This window comes from Carcharhinus amblyrhynchos, chromosome 22 (assembly GCF_965287045.1).
Source record: "Carcharhinus amblyrhynchos chromosome 22, sCarAmb.v2.hapA, whole genome shotgun sequence".
Classification (NCBI taxonomy): Eukaryota; Metazoa; Chordata; class Chondrichthyes; order Carcharhiniformes; family Carcharhinidae; genus Carcharhinus; species Carcharhinus amblyrhynchos.
In genome coordinates, this window is record NC_137345.1 from 30,073,782 (window position 1) to 30,090,645 (window position 16,864).

Here is a 16,864-nt window from a genome sequence, read left to right on the forward strand (position 1 = left end):
GTTCCTGGCCTAGTCTTAACATGCTACACAGCACCAAGGTTATGTTTCAAATTATAAGCCTGGTTTCAATCATCAAGGAAAAATAACTGAAGCCAGATGTAGTTCATATTTAGTAAATTAAGTCCTCACTATATCAGGCTTTGCTCGAGTTACTCCCATTTGTACTGGCTTCCATCTTCCTCAAATACCTCGGTTTTAATTCATTGCACACACAGGCAGAGCAAGAGAAGAATATTGCTTCATTGATTTAGTGTTTTATTATCAGAATGTCTTAAAGCAAGACATTAATTTTAGACGGAGCTACTGTTGTTACCTTAACAAATGTGGCAAAAAATAAGGCACATCAAAGTTCCACAAAATAATAATTCAATGAACAAGTATTTAGCCTGCTTTTAGTGGTTTCGGCTCAGGCTAGGGAGAAAGAAACGATGTTGACCAAGGCAGGAGTTAAACTCCCTGTTTTTCAATAAACAGTGCCATTAGACTATTAATCTATCTGTCTGAATCTGTGGACAGAACCTCAATTTAATCTTATATTTGAAATCTTGTGTTTCAGCTCTTCACTCAAGTGTCAGCTTATATTATGTGTGCAGGTCCTTTGTGGGATCTAAACCCATAGACCTCTGACTCCAAGGTGACAATATGATAAGTTAATGCCGCTACTGACTAAATTGAGAAGTATACATAAACAATAATTTGGTATCACCTCTCGACATGTTAAATCACTGACTTGAGCCATGCCAACTCAAAGATGTGCTGTGTGGAAGCCAACTTAGAATCATTATAGAATCCATACAGAGCAGAAGGAAGCCATTCAGCCCATCGAGTCTGCACCAACCACAATCCCACAGGCCCTATTCCTGTAAGCCCAAGTACTTCTCTCTGGAGTAAAACATCCATGATAAAGCTGCTACTGCATTGGAAATATATGTCAAAAATATTGCAAAGTTGTTTTATAGGTTTGTCATGGAAACCTTGTTAAATAATACTTAATAATACTGAAGGCCTGAAAATCTGGAATATAAAGCTGGAATGTTGCTGCAAATTTATTTCAATGTTCTCCAAACATTTTGGATTAAATTCAAGCACTCTCCTTTTGATGTGGTTTACTGCACTCAGTGCATGCCTGCACCATGATTTCGTGCTTGAATTTCAAACCAAAATGCTGGTGGGAAATAAAGAGGACAGCCTTGATTCAGGGATTAGGGTAACAAAGTAAATTCAGCTTTTGAATCCAGAAAGCCCCATGCAATGAGACAAAATGTGGCCATCAATACTGTAATTATAATTGACCTATTTTGTTCAGGTTTTCATGTCTTTCTTTTAAACAAAGGTCAACAACATTGCAAAAATGTGGTGCATAGACACACTTCTGTGTTTTTAATGTTCTAAAAATAATGGTCACTAGTTAAGAAATCCCAGAATTGAAATGATCACTGATTAAATTCTCAATAGGAAAAATCTTGACAAGATTGCCAAGGTTAAACATTATCTTAAAGAAGTCCAGTGATAATGGCATGAGCTGCATCTCATTCATAGTTGTTGTTCTTCCTGGGGAAATATGACATCAGTCAGCTGTTAACTTGAGAAAGAGAACAACTTCGTTTTGTGAATAAAATGGAAAGGATGAATTCATAATTTTGGATATTTGGGCATTGAGTAGCATTAAGGAATTCAATCACAGTGTCATGGCTGATCGCATGCCACCATGATTATAACATTATTTCCCTTCTCATCAAATTTGTTCAGCTAAAACCTGATACAGACAGATACACAAACTATGTTTTTCATTGTCCATCTAACTTTCCAAATGGTAATCAGGAGAGGTGATGGTCTAGTGGAATCATCGCTAGGCTATCAATACAGAAGCTCAGCTAATGTTCTGGGGACGCGGGTTTGAATTCCACCACAGCAGATGGTGGAACTTGAATTCAATAAAAATTAAGAATCTACTGGTGACCACAAAGCCATTGTTGATTGTGGGAAAAATCCACCTGGCTCATTAACGTCCTTTAGGGAAGGAAAACAGCTGTCCTTACCTGGTCGGACCTGCACGTAGCTCCAGAACCACAGTGAAGTGGTTGACTCTCAACTGTCTTGGGCAATTAGGGATGGGCAATAAATGCTGGCCAGCCAGTGATGCCCATGTCCTCTGAATGAATAAAAAATACTGTTGCTGAATTTGAGGTGGTGACATTTTTATATCTGGCTAAGTCATACCCTTAGGAGCCAATGTTAAATGAGATACAAAATCAGTAAATTTGGAAGTTTTGACATGTGAAAAGCATTTCTGTAAGGAGCACCAAGCCTTCTAAAAACTTATTAGCCAACAAGGATAATTTGCATTTATGTTACAGTTTTTAACAAAGAAAACATCCTGAGCATTTCAAAAGTATATGAGAAAAATGAGCACTCATCCAAACAGGGAGAGATTCTAGTTGCAATTCAACGGTCATGTAGCCACTGGCGCAATTCCCGTAATGGCTACTAAATTTTGCAAATGTCGAAAATTCGATGGTGAGATTTCAGTTTGCAAATTTCCCAGCCTCCCCCCCCCACACAGTGATACCATCAGGTTCACGCCCTGGAAGGGCATGAGCTTGGTTGCATGGATTAGCATCTCATTAGCAGGCTTCACAACATCCCTCATTGTATCTTCCTATCCAGCCAGTGTGATGTCACACCAGCACAAGTTTCTGCTTTATAAACAGCAACCTGACGCGTGACATCTGAGTGTGTGGTTAGAGGTGAATGTGTATGTCCCCACCATCCACCAGGGAGTCCAAGGGGACAGCAGTCAGTAGACAGCTCTCGGGGAAGGGGTGACCAAGAAGAGGATAGCCAGGGTCTGTGAGTTACTGAGTTTTACTATGCAGGGGTGATAGTAATGATCTCCCCGATGTTTGCTGCTTGAGTTACCAAGATGCCTGTTAACACAGCTTAGCACTGAGAGCAGATATCCACTTAATAAGCTGAGATTTATGCCTGTGACACTGATGGGCCTTCAGGAATTAACCCTTCAGCTCCCCATAGCACAAAATCCAAAGCTGAGTCTCAGTTCACAATGAGAGGGCAAAGTGTTCATCCCTCCCCCAAGCCTCCAGCTCCTGCACTGGCAGTCTCTTGGATATCCAAACCACTATCTCCCCACCCCCATTCCCAACATCCACTCACCTCAGCTTCCAAATAACAGCATCCAGCTGCGACTAGAAAACACAAGTCCTTCCTGCAAGAGCTTTTAGTGGTCCCACACACAGGGGAAGGAACCCTTAGGCCGCTGTTCATTTGTGAGGCTAAGTGGGCAAGGGCTCATTCCAGGAATTTCACCATGTTGGAGATGGGATGGGAATTGGTGTCAATAGTGCTCGGGCACTGCAGGCAATGTCCTTCGACTGGTTGCCCCTGGGTGAGGGTGGCCAATGGGTCAGGGGTAGAGTACAGGAAAGAGATAGAGAATCTGGTGAACTGGTGCAATGTTAAAAATCTCTTGCTCAATGTCATTAACATGAAGGAGATAGTCATCAACTTCAGGAAACATAGTGGAGGGCATGCCCCTGAATACGTCAAAGGGGACAAGGTTGAAATGGTTGAGAGCTTCAAATTTTAGGTGCCCAGATCACCAACAATCTGTCCTTGTCTTCCCATTCCGATACGATAGTTAAGAAAGCCCACCAATGCCTCTAGTTTCTCAGAAGACCAAGAAAATTTGGCATGTCTGCTATGACTCTCACCAACTTTTACAAATGCACCATAGAAAACATTCTTTCTGGTTGTATCACAGCTTGGTCTGCCTCCTGCTCTGTCCAAGACCACAAGAAACTACAAAGAGTTGTGAATGAAGCCCAGCCCATCACTCAAATCAACCTCCCACCCACTGACACTATCTACACTTCCTGCTGCCTTGGAAAAGCAGTCAGCATCATGAAACGAAGGAGATTGTCATCAGCTTCAGGAAACATAAAGGAGAACATGCCCCTGTCTACATCAACGAGGACAAAGTAAAAGGGTCGAGAGCTTCAAGTTTTTAGGTGTACAGATCACCAACAACCTGTCCTGGCCCCCCATGCTGACACTATAATTAAGAAAGCCCACCAATGCCTCTACTTTGTCAAAAGCCTAAGGTTGTGTCATGGCTTGCTATGGTTCCTGCTCTGCCCAAGACTGGAAGGAACTACAAAAGATTGTGAATGTGGCCCCCCATCCATCATGCAAACCAGCCTGCCATCCATTGATTCTGTCTACACTTCCCTCTGACTCAGCAATGCAGCTCACACAATTAAGGACCCCATGCACCCCAGACATTCTCTCTTTCACCTTCTTCCATCAGGAAAAAAGATACAAAAGTCCGGGGTCATGTACCAACCAACTCAAGAACAGTTTCTTCCCTACTGCTATCACACTTTTGAATAGACCTACCTTGTATTAAGTTGATCTTTCTCTACATCCTAGAATGTAATACTACGTTCTGCACTCTCTTGTTTCCTTCTCTATGAATGGTGTGCTTTGTCTTTGTCTGTATAGTGTGCAAGAAACAATACTTCTCACTGTATACCAATACATGTGACATAATAAATCAAATCAAAACAAAGCAAATCAAATGAGTCATTTGTGATATATCGGTCTCTCGCTCTCTATTTCTATACAATTTCGTATGAGATTTTGCAATGGAGCTGATGTAGTTGGCAGTGATATTTATAACTGTGATGGTGGAGGAAAGACTCCAGCATCAAAGTGGCTGCACATAATTGTATTCTGGTCGCAATTCAGCAGTCATGTAGCCACTGGCTCAATTCCAGTAATGGCCACTAAATTGATGATGGATGTTCTTTTTATCACTCTCTTACTGTTCAGCTGGTCTGCACCCACACCAGACACATCTTGCATGTGTGTCCACATTTCTTTGGAAGTATCCAAGGCAGCTACATCCTTGGCCAATCCAGGCCCTGAACCTTTGTAAGAGACATCCAAGGCTACAGGTATAGGTGCTCTTTAGGTACTAGGGTTAGAGCCTCTGGGCATGGCTGATGACGCCAGTGCAGAAGCCACAGCCTCCAGCAGAGACTTGTTACAACAAGGAACACACTGCAACTTGTGCAATGATTGAGCAGACAATAGGCATCTTGAAGATGCATTTCTGCTGCCTGGGCAGGTCAGGTGGAATCCTCCAATACACCTCCCAGAGGGTCTCCTGCATTACAATGATGTGCTGCGCTCTCCACGACCTGGTACATCAATGGAGTGAGGAGCCGGCCCAGGAGAATTTAAAGGCCAAGAATGTCTCTTCAAATGAAGAAGGCATCGAGGAAGGGGTCAAAGATGACCTCCCAGAGGAGGTGCAGAAAGTGGCCAGGCGAGTGCCAGTATGTGCATGGGCAAGAGGGTTAGAGATGCCTTCATTTATTTATTTATTAGTGCCACAAGTAGGATTACATTAACACTGCAGTGAAGTTACTGTGAAAATCCCCTAGTCACCATAGTCCAGCACTTGTTTGGGAATACTGAGGGAGAATTTAGCATGGCCAGTGCACCTAAGCAGCACATCTTTCAGACTGTGGGAGGAAACCGGAGCACCCAGAGGAATCCCAGACAGACATGGGGAGAATTCCATACAGACTGTCACCCAAGGCTGGAAGTGAACAGATCCCTGTCACTACGAGGCAGCAGTGCTAACCACTGTGCCACCAAGAGGTGACATAGTGTTCCAGGGAGGACATGTGGAACCCTTTGGGACATGGCCCCAGGGAGACTCACAAGGACTAACATGCCTGATGATGGGGAGCCCCCGTACGCTAGCTGCCCATTCAATGCAGGAAGATGAGTACGACTTACAGCTAGAAAAGAGCTGTGATCTTGCTCAGAGAAACTGTGAATGTCTGACTTCTACCTGGCTGCTGGTAGTTCGCAAACTCCCTGTGGCTTGGCTCATTTCCAAACATGATGCGAGAGTCAGTTGTCTCCTCTGATGCTGCCTCGGTGGGCTGGGGGTGGGCTAGGGGTTCAGTTAGAGGATTCCCTGTATCATTACTGAGTCATGTCAGTGTTAGGGAAGTATCTGCACTGAGATGACATAATCACGTAGAGGGAATGGAGGCAGTGTTGTAAGTCTGAATGCAGCCCTAATGTTAGATGCGTCACTGCAGTCACCAATCAGTGGAGATCAGGCAGCCTAAAAGTGATTAACAAAAGTGAGTGTTAATATATTTCTAAAGGCCTAAGATCATCCGTGCCCATGACAATTGTGCGACGATAATTTCCTAACATTTCTAACCCTACCACGACATTTAGGTCTTTTCCTGGGATCAACACCTGAGATTAAGGCGGCCCGCTGTCAGCCACACCCTGCTGCCTGAGATGACCTTGGTTGACTTCCTCTGGAGGGCTGGGTCCCGCTTGCGGGTGGCACAGGTATTGTGCTGTGTACCAGACCAAAGGTGCTTCAGTGTCATGAGGAAGGCTATTAAAGGAATTGGACACTCCCAGGGTCTCCTGAGCAGAAGACCCTGGGCTATGTATCAGCAGGGCTTCCTCCCTATGGGTGCTCATGGGCCCTTGGGTCTTTCAATGGGATAGAGGGGCTGTTGGCCTGAGATTCAGAAGGCCAACATCCTTTGGCACTGGGCCCTCATGGATGCCCACCAGTGTCTGCACAATGCTGTTGATGCTCTCAGCCATCAAGCTCATGCCCTGAAGCATCAAGTTCACAGTCTGAACCATGGAGCTCATGGCCTGAGACATGCAATGGACACCTCACCCCATGGAGTGAATGTCTAGTCCCAGGCTCTCCACTGCTGATGCCACCCTTGCAATGTTGGTCTGGGTACCTCACATTGCCAGCACCATCGCCTGTGAGAGAAGACCTTGGGTGTCCTCCAGTCTGCCTTGCAATTTCATGGATATAGGATATATCCATATAGGACGGATGTCAGAGGTAGGTTCTTTACTCAGAGGGCATGGAATGCCCTGCCTGCAGTAGTTGTGGACTCACCAACTTTAAGGGCATTTGAATGGTCTGTGGATAGGCATATGGATAATATTGGAATAGATTAGGTTAGGGGGGCATTAGATTGGTTCCATTGGTCGGCGCAACATCAAGGGCCGAAGGGCCTGTATTGCGTTGTAATGTTCTATGTTCTATGTTCCGCGACTGTAGTGGAAACCCTCTCCTGGTATTTCTGACTCTATCTTTGCATCTTTAGCAGCACAGGGATGAATAATGCCAGAGGCTGGGGCATGGCTGAGTCCTAGGATCCAGTAGACCTCTGACTGTCCGCTCCCTGGGACTCCCTGCCTCTGCCTGATATGAACATAGAACATAGAACATAGAACACTACAGCACAAACAGGCCCTTCGGCCCACGAGTTGCGCCGATCACATCAACACCTACCAATCTATAGTCCTATCTATAACCCCCAATCCCATTAAATTCCATATACTCATCCAGAAGTCTTTTAAAAGACCCCAGCGAGTTCGCCTCCACCACCACTGACGGCAGCCGATTCCATTCACTCACCACCCTCTGAGTGAAAAACTTACCCCTCACATCACTTCTGTACTTGCCTCCCCGCACCTTCAATCTGTGTCCTCTCGTAGTGACCATTTCAACCCGGGGAAATAGCCTCTGGATTTGCCGCAGTGTGGCACTCACCAATTTGTGACCCAGATGCTACCATTGCCCACCGATGTGTGTGTCTCTGTGCTGGTGGAGGGTGCGGGTGACAGCTGTGACACCTCTTCAGTGTTTCTGCTGACATCCCCTCTGAACCTGTGTCCTGGCTTGATGCAGGATCCCTGCTGATGGAGGGGACAGATTGATCAGATGATTTTACAGCAAGGGAAGGGACTCATGTTATTAGTGTATGGCAGTGGCAAGGACCTGGGAGAGATAGAGCTCACAAGAGTTTGGGCAGATGGTTGAAAGTGCAAAGAATCCTCACTTTTCCCTTTTATCCGCACCTCACCCCCACACAGGCCCATTCCTGCTTCTCCCCCCATTAGCTCCAGAGCTCTCTCCTCAAACGGAGTGAGGATCCAGAATTCCATGACTCCACTCCCCATCTTTGCTCTCTCAAGGGTCTGTGAGACAGCTTCTCTTGCAGGGAGACAGATGGGGAGGTTGTAAACAGGCCGTGTGGCTGGTCAGATGGCAACGATGTCTGGCATATGTGGGCACTACATGTGAGCAAGGATGAATGATGAGGAAAGGAATCTTAGGAGAGACTTATGGGTGGCAATGGTGGCAGTGGTTAGCACTGCTGCTTCACAGTGCCAGAGACCCGGGTTCAATTCCACAGTGCCAGGGGTCACTGTCTGTGTGGAGTCCGCACATTTTCCCCATGCCTGTGTGGATTTCCTCTGGGTGCTCTGGTTTCCTCCCATTGTCCAAAGATGTGCTGGTTAGGCTGACTGGCTGTGCTAAATTGCCTCTTAGTGTCAGGGGGACTAGCAGGGTAAATACATGGGCTATGGAATAGGGCCTGGGTTGAGTAGTTGTCAGTGCAGACTTGATGGGCTGAATGGCCTCCTTCTGCACTGTAGAGATTGCCTGAGTCTATGAGATGGGGAGGTGTGCGGGATTTCAAGTGGTGGAGCCAAACGAGGGGACAGCAATAGAAGGCCAGATGGCACAGTGAAGAGCGTGTGAGTGGGAGACTGGTGAGAGAAGGCAAAAAGTGCTTACCCCGGCAGCACGGAGGAAGTCATTCATCCTCTCCTGGCATTGCACCCTCTTCCTCTTTTGAAGAATGTTGGCACTCAACAGCAAGGCCACTTTCTCTCAAACAGGGTTGGTTGTCTTATTGGAGGGTACCCTGCCCGCCTGCAGATAAATTGATGCCCTCTCCACCTCCACAGCATCCAGTATCCATGTCAGGATACTCGCCATCAATCTTGGTGCCAGTTCTCCTGGCTAGACTGTGAGCAAGTGCTGTGGGACAGTTTAAATGTGGCACCCCCTTGATTGGAGTGCTCCGATTCCCCCCCCGGGGTGGGTGAATCAGCACCACAAGTATGGTGTTTGTCCTTTTTTTTTCTCTAACGATTCTGAACTAGATCACACCGACGGGGCTGTTGGAATTAGCTCCAATTTCCACACTATAAATGGCACAGCCAAATTCTAGGAAGATACTGGCCTCAGGGGCAAAGATTTTTGTAAAACACGTGATGTATTTTTAAGAACAGAGGGAGAAAGGTAAATAGACAAATAGATTTGAGGGGGTAATTCCAGAAAACATAACTCAATTGGTTGAGGACACGGCTGCAAATTGTTGGCTGGATGAAGGAGTATAAAAGATGTCAGAGGAATTCAAAGACTGGGGGAATATAGGATTGGAACTGGTTGTAGGATTTCAGAACAGGGATAACAATTTTCAATTTGTGATATTGGGGGACAAGATATGTGTAGCAGAGGTGCACTCAAGCATCAGACAACGGAGCAATGTGAAAGGAAAGGAAGAACTGGAACTGTCATTGAAAGAAGACATCTCTTGATGTTTGTTTTTTATATTTCATCATTTGCCCAGCATGATAGTGGTTTAATCCTAATTACCAAGCCACATTTTGGCAGCTCTCACTTCCCCTCTGGCACTTTCTATTTCTTCAAGCACATCATTCTGTCCCATTTCTTCTCCTCTCATTCAATATCCTGCTTCTTTTAGTTGTGTCAGCATTGCAACCTGATAATATATTATCGCACCAACATTTATGTAGGTAGCACTAGCTAATTGAGGAAGGCAAAACAAAAACAGAAAATGTTGGAAAATCTCACCAGGTCTCACAGCATCAGTGAAGAGAAAATAGGGCCAATGTTTCGAGTCTGGATGCGTTTCATCAGAGCAGCATTGATGAAGGGTCATCCAAACTCAACATCTTGGCTTTATTAAGCTCTGATGAAGGATCATTCAAAGTCGAAATATTGGCCCCATTGAGCTCTGACATACCCAGGTATATCCCTATTCCTCTGGGGACTACACTTGTGCTCCCCCCGGGTAGGTTCCCTTGGCCTGGTTCCCATTTTTGAAAAGCAGCTATAACCTTTGCCAACAGGGCTAATTCCAAATGTGTGGTGACGATACAGCAGGGAAGCCTGCTAATTGCATTGAAATTTATTGAAATGAGGTTCCCAGGCAGCAAACTTGCTCCATCACAGGTAGGAATCTCGCCAACAGTATTCTTGTTTTCTGAGTCTTGCGACATTTTGTAGTGAACCCGGGCACAAATCGCAGCAAATAAGAATGTTTCTCAAGGTCCTGTCAATACTCTTGGAAAGTGAGAACAGTTCTGTGGCTGGAAAGGTTTAGGAAACCCTACAGCATTGACATTGATTTGTTTACAGCAGTACGCAGGTTGCACAGGCAGTGTTTATGGGTGTAATGGGGTGTAAGATGGAATAGAGAACTTAAATGTAACTGTCTAACAATGTAACTGTAGCAAAGTCCCAGGGAACTGAGGCAATAATACAGAGAGCATAGTCAGTCTATTTTTCTCCTTTGCTGTGGCGATTCCCGTTCCAAATCTTGAGTGAAAGACATGACAGCGGTGTATTTCCCATACTGATTCATGCAGCAGATCTTCGGATCATTTCAACCTTATTTACATCTCCTTCAATATAAGGATTCCATACACAGTTTAATTACTTCACCTTCTCCTAGGGGACTCTTTGAATTTCTATCTCTGCTTTTAAATGTTCTTCCTTCCATCACACCATGGGTGATTGGACACTTAGCCATTTATCCTCCATTCATTGGAAACCCATTTCAAGTCTTCTCACCTCATCTATGTCTTTCAAATACTTTTAAAATCCTTCTAAAAACCCAGTTTATTCTCTATCGTGTTCAGCGTTCCATTCCTCTAGTTATTTTTCCATAATATACCTGGAGTAGTTTGTTTTTTCAGAATGCAGGTGTAAGTTATTACACTACTGTAGAAAATAGTTAACATACAGAAAAAGTTAATCCTGAAAAATAAATATTGAAAATAATTGAAAAGACCTCACAGGTTCAAATCGGTGATAGACAAATGCAGGAGTATCTTCCTTTCATGAGGAATCACCAATATTTACAAGCAATTAAGTGGAGGCAAAACTTTGGAATCATTTTATGAAGCACAACTTTGTTGATGGAACTAGTTTCTCTTTCCTGGGTCGATGAACCCTATCTGTCCTCCATTCAATATAAGGAGACCTTCCACATTTACTGCAGCTTAGACGCTAATCTAGATCTGCAGAAGTGAAAAGCTGCGACTGGAATTAATGTACCAGCGAACTCAGCGTCTGCCCACCATCCATTAACTGGAATAGCGTTCTCAAGAATTCTGTCACTTGTTAAAAAATCCAAATTGCTTTAATGACTGTCTGCAGGCTATGGCTGTAACCACAAGTAATCCCGGTCTAAAATATTTATGATATTCCCCAACAGCCCTATTTTTCAGAACATGATTTCCATTAACTGCTCTCTGATAACAATAACACTAGTACAAAGCACAGAACACACAATGACTTGTACAAAAGACTTTAGATACAGTAGTGAAAGGAATTCCACACAAACATAATTGCAGCAACATAAAAAAGCATTCGAATTACACTGCAATGGTGTTTTTAAATAATGATTTTTCTAATCGGCAAACTTAGTTCATTACGAATAAATTCGGGATCGCCATCCGATGTCAATTCTTACTTCACAATTTACAACTACTGTCATTTAAATTTCATCTATTATGAAGCATTACTAAAATTTTCAATTGATTGTTAACCTCCTCTCCAACTCCCCCACCCCATGCACCCTCTCAGCACGCGCCTTCCTCCACCAAGTTAATGAACACAAATGCAGTATGAATCAATTACATTTCAGTCTTATTTCTTCTCAGTGCACGTATCAATTATTAATCAGTAAAAGGGAAAACACTTCAATTATATACATGTGTAAATCATTTTACCTATTAAAATTAGCATTATGCCATAGACTAAAACTGCTGCTCTATTTCTGTATTTTTTTTCCTCTCGCCTTATCCCTCTTCAGGATGCAGTGATTTCATTAGGATACAGATTTGTAGCCGTTGTGTCCTTCCACATATTCCATCCCAGTGATCCTTATTGCTGTAATGTCAATGCAAAATGGAATCATTTCATAATGTTGGTGTGGTTATAGTGAATCTGTCATTGGAGTGAAGCAGGATAACCATGCCTTGGCAAAGAAAATCTCACCATGTTTTGCTTCAAAGTCATTCTAGGCCATAACACCGTACATACATTTATACAAGGCCAATTTTGAGTTTTGGGTGACAGGCAAGCATGTAGCAGGAGGGTGGAAGCAGTCATAAGCGTGGATAGTGCAGGTTCCAGACTGGTGATGGTCCATCTTAATTTCGTGAATATAGGAGGCTCAAAAAGATAATTCTGCAAATCCCTTTGGCAGCCTTCACAGAATCGCTGGCAAAATTAAAGTAGAGGCATAAAGTTGTTCGATTTACAATCACTGCTCTAACTCTGCCCTTTTCAACTGTATTATACACACAGCTCCCGATAAACGTGCCCTCTCTGTTCTTCCCCTGCCGCATCTCCTTTCTCTTAGAATCATAGAATCCCTACAGAAGAAAGAGGCTAATTGGTCCATCAAGTCTGCATCGGCCACAATCCCACCCAGGCCCTATTCCCTTAACCCCACATATTTACCCTACTAATTCTTTGACATCAAGGTCAATTTAGCATGGCCAATCAACCTAACACTTTTTTGGGCTGTGGGAGGAAGCTGGAGCACCTGGAGCAAATCCACGCGGACACAGGGAGAATGTGTAAGCTCCACACATTCAGTAACTCAAAGCTGGAACTGAACTTATGTCCCTGGCACTGTGAGGCAGCGGTGCTAACCACTGTGCTGCTGCTTTCTTTGATTCCATTGCTCATGGGGAGTGTTGGAGTTTATATGGCTCCTAGTCAGATAAATTTGATGCATTTTATCAATTCAACCGCCTGGTCAAGGGACATTTTGGTTTCTATCAGCAACTTTTTCTGAATATACAGGTTATTGATACCACAGACAAAACGGTCATGTAAGATATCACTTAGGCTGAATCCATAGTGTTCAGTCATTTGGCAAACTCTGGCTATAAAATCATAAACTGTGTCCCTATAGCTGAATGAAACTTATACCGCTGCATAATAATGTAGGGTCGGGGATTGTAGTAGTCTTTTACTTGTCACTAGCTGATCAAAGGATTTTGTTTCCAGATTTTCCAGAGATGCGAGGCTTCTGTGAGTAAAATCTTTTTTTGTTATCTTCTGAAGTTACCTAGCGGCAAAAATATCGAATTCTTTTGATGCGCTGGCTACAATCTTTAACCTCTCAATTAAACGGATTATTTTCCCCAAATGTTGGCAGGGTTATTCGACTATGGTTGCCACAGATGATTCTTTATCTTCTTTGCTTATCAAGAGTTCAGTCTACCCCTCCAAATTTTGAATTTTGAGACTGTGGACCAATTTATTCTCGTCGCCAATATTGTTGTGCGAGGTAATACAACATGGAAGCTTTAGAACAATAAATATATGCTCAACACTGATGAATTGCTTGCTTCTCTGATACCCTGGTTTGCAATGAGGGTTTCTCCTCCCTGGATTTCATAGAATCATAGAACCCTATGGTGCAGAAAGGGGTGCTTTGGCCCATCAAGTCTGCACTGACCACAATCCCATCCAGGCCCGACCCCTATATCCCTACACATTTTACATTCTAATCTACACATCTCAGGACACTAAGGGGCAATTTTAGCATGGCCAATCAATCCAACCGGCACATCTTTGGACTGTGGGAGGAAACCTGAGCACCCAGAGGAAACCCACACAGACACGAGGAGAATGTGCCAACTCCACACGACAGTGATCCGAGCCGGGGATTGAACCCAGGTCCCTGGAGCTGTGAAGCAGCAATGCCACCCCATTTGGGCTCTACCACTCCATAAGTCAAGGTCCATGTGCTCTATTCCAATAGGTGTTAGGCAGGTCATGTGACTCTTGAACAATCACCCCTTACAGGGCCACGCTATCACACACTTTAAATGCATTACCTCTTTCAATGCATTACTATTTTAAGTCTGTCATCTTTTCAGCTTTCCTATGTAGGTGTACTTTGCAATAAATGTATCAGTGCAGGTACAGAGTGTCTCAATTAAACTTTTTGTTTTACCTTTAAAGCTGCAGCACCGTTTGCGAGTGCCAGCCATTTTTGTTTAGCTTTTGAAATTGTTCAACTGCAGCAATTCTTTCCTATCGCTTCTTGGCCTTTTGGCTAAGATCAAGTGTACTATCAATGTGTGCTGCACTTGTTTGAAGTCATGAGGCCTCATTTGAAGCAATTTTTTAAAGCAGTATCTCAGCCTTTTGGCTAAGATGCAAATGAGATCGAGCCTTGGAGAAGATGCAATGACTGCTCCAATTAGCTTGGATCATGTCGATCAAGCCCAAGACAGCTCAAGAGAGGCCTGTCTTGTCAGCTTGGATCAGGAATGTCTCACTTGCTGAGATCTGAATTGGACTTCGATTGGATTGAATTGGATGTATAAACAACAACAAAAAATTCTTGCCTTCTATCCAAATTCCTTCCTCCCAAACTTGAAACCACAGCTCTTCTGGCTGCTAGCTCTATGGGGCAGTTTTTCTTCTTCACTGCTTTCTGTGTGCCCTTTTCTTTAAAAGAGCCTTGCTGCAACTTTTTGTTTTTCCTCAACCAAAGTTCTATTTTCCTTAAACTCTCAGACTTGTTTCTGAGAGTTATTTCCTCTTATATTTTTCTACATATTTCTAAATTTCTGACTGTACCGGCCAATTCTGGTTTGCTCTGCGCCTGTCCCTCAGGGTCAGGCAACATCTCACTACTCAGGCATCTCAGACCACAGGCAGCATCCTCATAATTCATCACATCCTCATTGCCAATGTAGTGATGCACACTGCAGGCTTTGTCAGGATCACAAAGGATATTTGTTAACAAGGAAAAGCTGTAACGAGGCTGCCCCAATCCCTACATGTCTTCTATGTCTTCTGCCTAAGTGAAGACTCCACCTCCTGAGGTGATTATCCACTCTCAGTCCCAGTTGGTCCCTCCAGCCAGGTGACCCTCTTCTGCTATTGCCCTTACAGGGATAATCACCACAACGTCTCTAACTAAACCATGGAAATATTTCTCAGTGCTGATTTGGCAGCACTGAGTCAGGAGGTTGTGGGTTTAAGACTCACAGCAGAGGTCAGAGTGCATCGCTGACATTTCTTTGCCACACTGAGGGAAGAATATTCAGTCAAATATTGTTTCTTTTGAATGAGACATTAAACCCGTCTGCCCTTTCAGGTGGATGTAAAAGATCCAATGGAAATGTTTCTAAAAGAGCAGAGCTCTGACACAGGGTCACCCCAACTCGAAACATTGGCTTCATTCTCTCTCCACAGTTACTGTCAGACTTCTTGATTTCTCCAGCATTTTCTGTTTTTGTTTCACATTCCAGCATCTGCAGTTATTTTACCTTTCTCTTAGGGAGCATTCTCTCCCCTGTCTTGGTCAATATTTGTCCCTCAGCTGACATCACTGAAAAAATTGACAATCTTGCCTTCCCATGGAAATATGGAATTTATTTATAACAATCAGCATTTTGATGAGATTTCGGAAATCACGGGTGGGCATAGCACTTTGTGGAAATTGACTGTACAAAAATTGGCAACTGTGCTCCTTTCATAAGAATAACAACTACACTGTATTTCATCAGCTGTAAAGTGTTTTGGGGGCATCCTGAAATTGTAAAGGTGCTATAGAAATGTAAGTCCTCCTTCCTTCATCATCTTATACTTTGTTAGCAGAGCAATGCATAAGCATTCTAATGAATACTGTTGCAGCTTAGGTCAGTACTCTGTAAGTTTGCTTGACCAATACAAACAGAAGGGAGAGGATTTTCCGGCCCTTCCCACCAGTGAGGTCTTCTGGTTCTATGAAAGCGATCTCCTGCGGTAGGTTCCCCGGTGGCAGGGTGGGTGGGCCACACAAAATGCTCCAGACATCGGTGGGACTGGAAAATCCCACTGGTGACCAATGATGATTCACCTCCACAGCCGGCCAATGATGAACTACCTCTGCCATTGGAAAATATGCCATGGAGCACAGAAGGAGGATGGAAAATTCTGCGCAAACTTTCTAAAATTTCATGAAAATGGTGATTGTTGTAAATAAATTTCAAATTTCCATAAATGTATGGAATATATGCATTCCATAAATTCCACATGGAATAATATTCCATAATTCCAATGTAATTATGGATTAAATCTTCAACAAAATTTCTTTTACGTCAGTCTGGAGGAATAATTAATTATATCAACAAAAAGGTTTGGAATTGCTCTGAAGTTATTTGTACCACACTCGATTTTTAAATCTGAAATTTCAAGTCACGTATAAATTGTATTCATCAAATTGAATCATTAAAACTTTAAATATGATCAGTGAAGTTGATTACAATAAACAAAGCCATAGAACTGTTTCCACATTTTCTTTAGTATTTTACTTGAAATGGGAGTTTTTAATCTGTGTATCCGCAAATTGCATGATCTGTGAATGCATCACTGCCTGTCCTGATGATTTATTTCACAATTACTTTTCTCAAATCTGTCAAAAAGACTTAATTTATTTCATGCATAAGGCTTCCCAAAAGAAACTATTTCAGTTCTCATCAGTCAAAGTGTTCATATTGTAATTGATGTCTATCAATAGGATCATCTGTCAGTCTTTGAAATCACAATCTTATGATGCCAAGTGGCCTGGTGGCGAAGGCAATGCCTTCTAAAAGCGATTGTTATTGTCTTTGGGCTACATGTGATTTGTGTCCTGTATAACAGTGAGTG

At 43.4% G+C, this 16,864-nt stretch overlaps 1 pseudogene; it reads left to right on the forward strand.

Annotated features, from left to right (window-relative positions):
* Positions 1-14,256: 14,256 nt before the first annotated feature.
* On the forward strand, positions 14,257-14,437 carry LOC145357174 (U2 spliceosomal RNA; annotated as a pseudogene).
* The last annotated feature ends 2,427 nt before the right edge of the window (positions 14,438-16,864 follow it).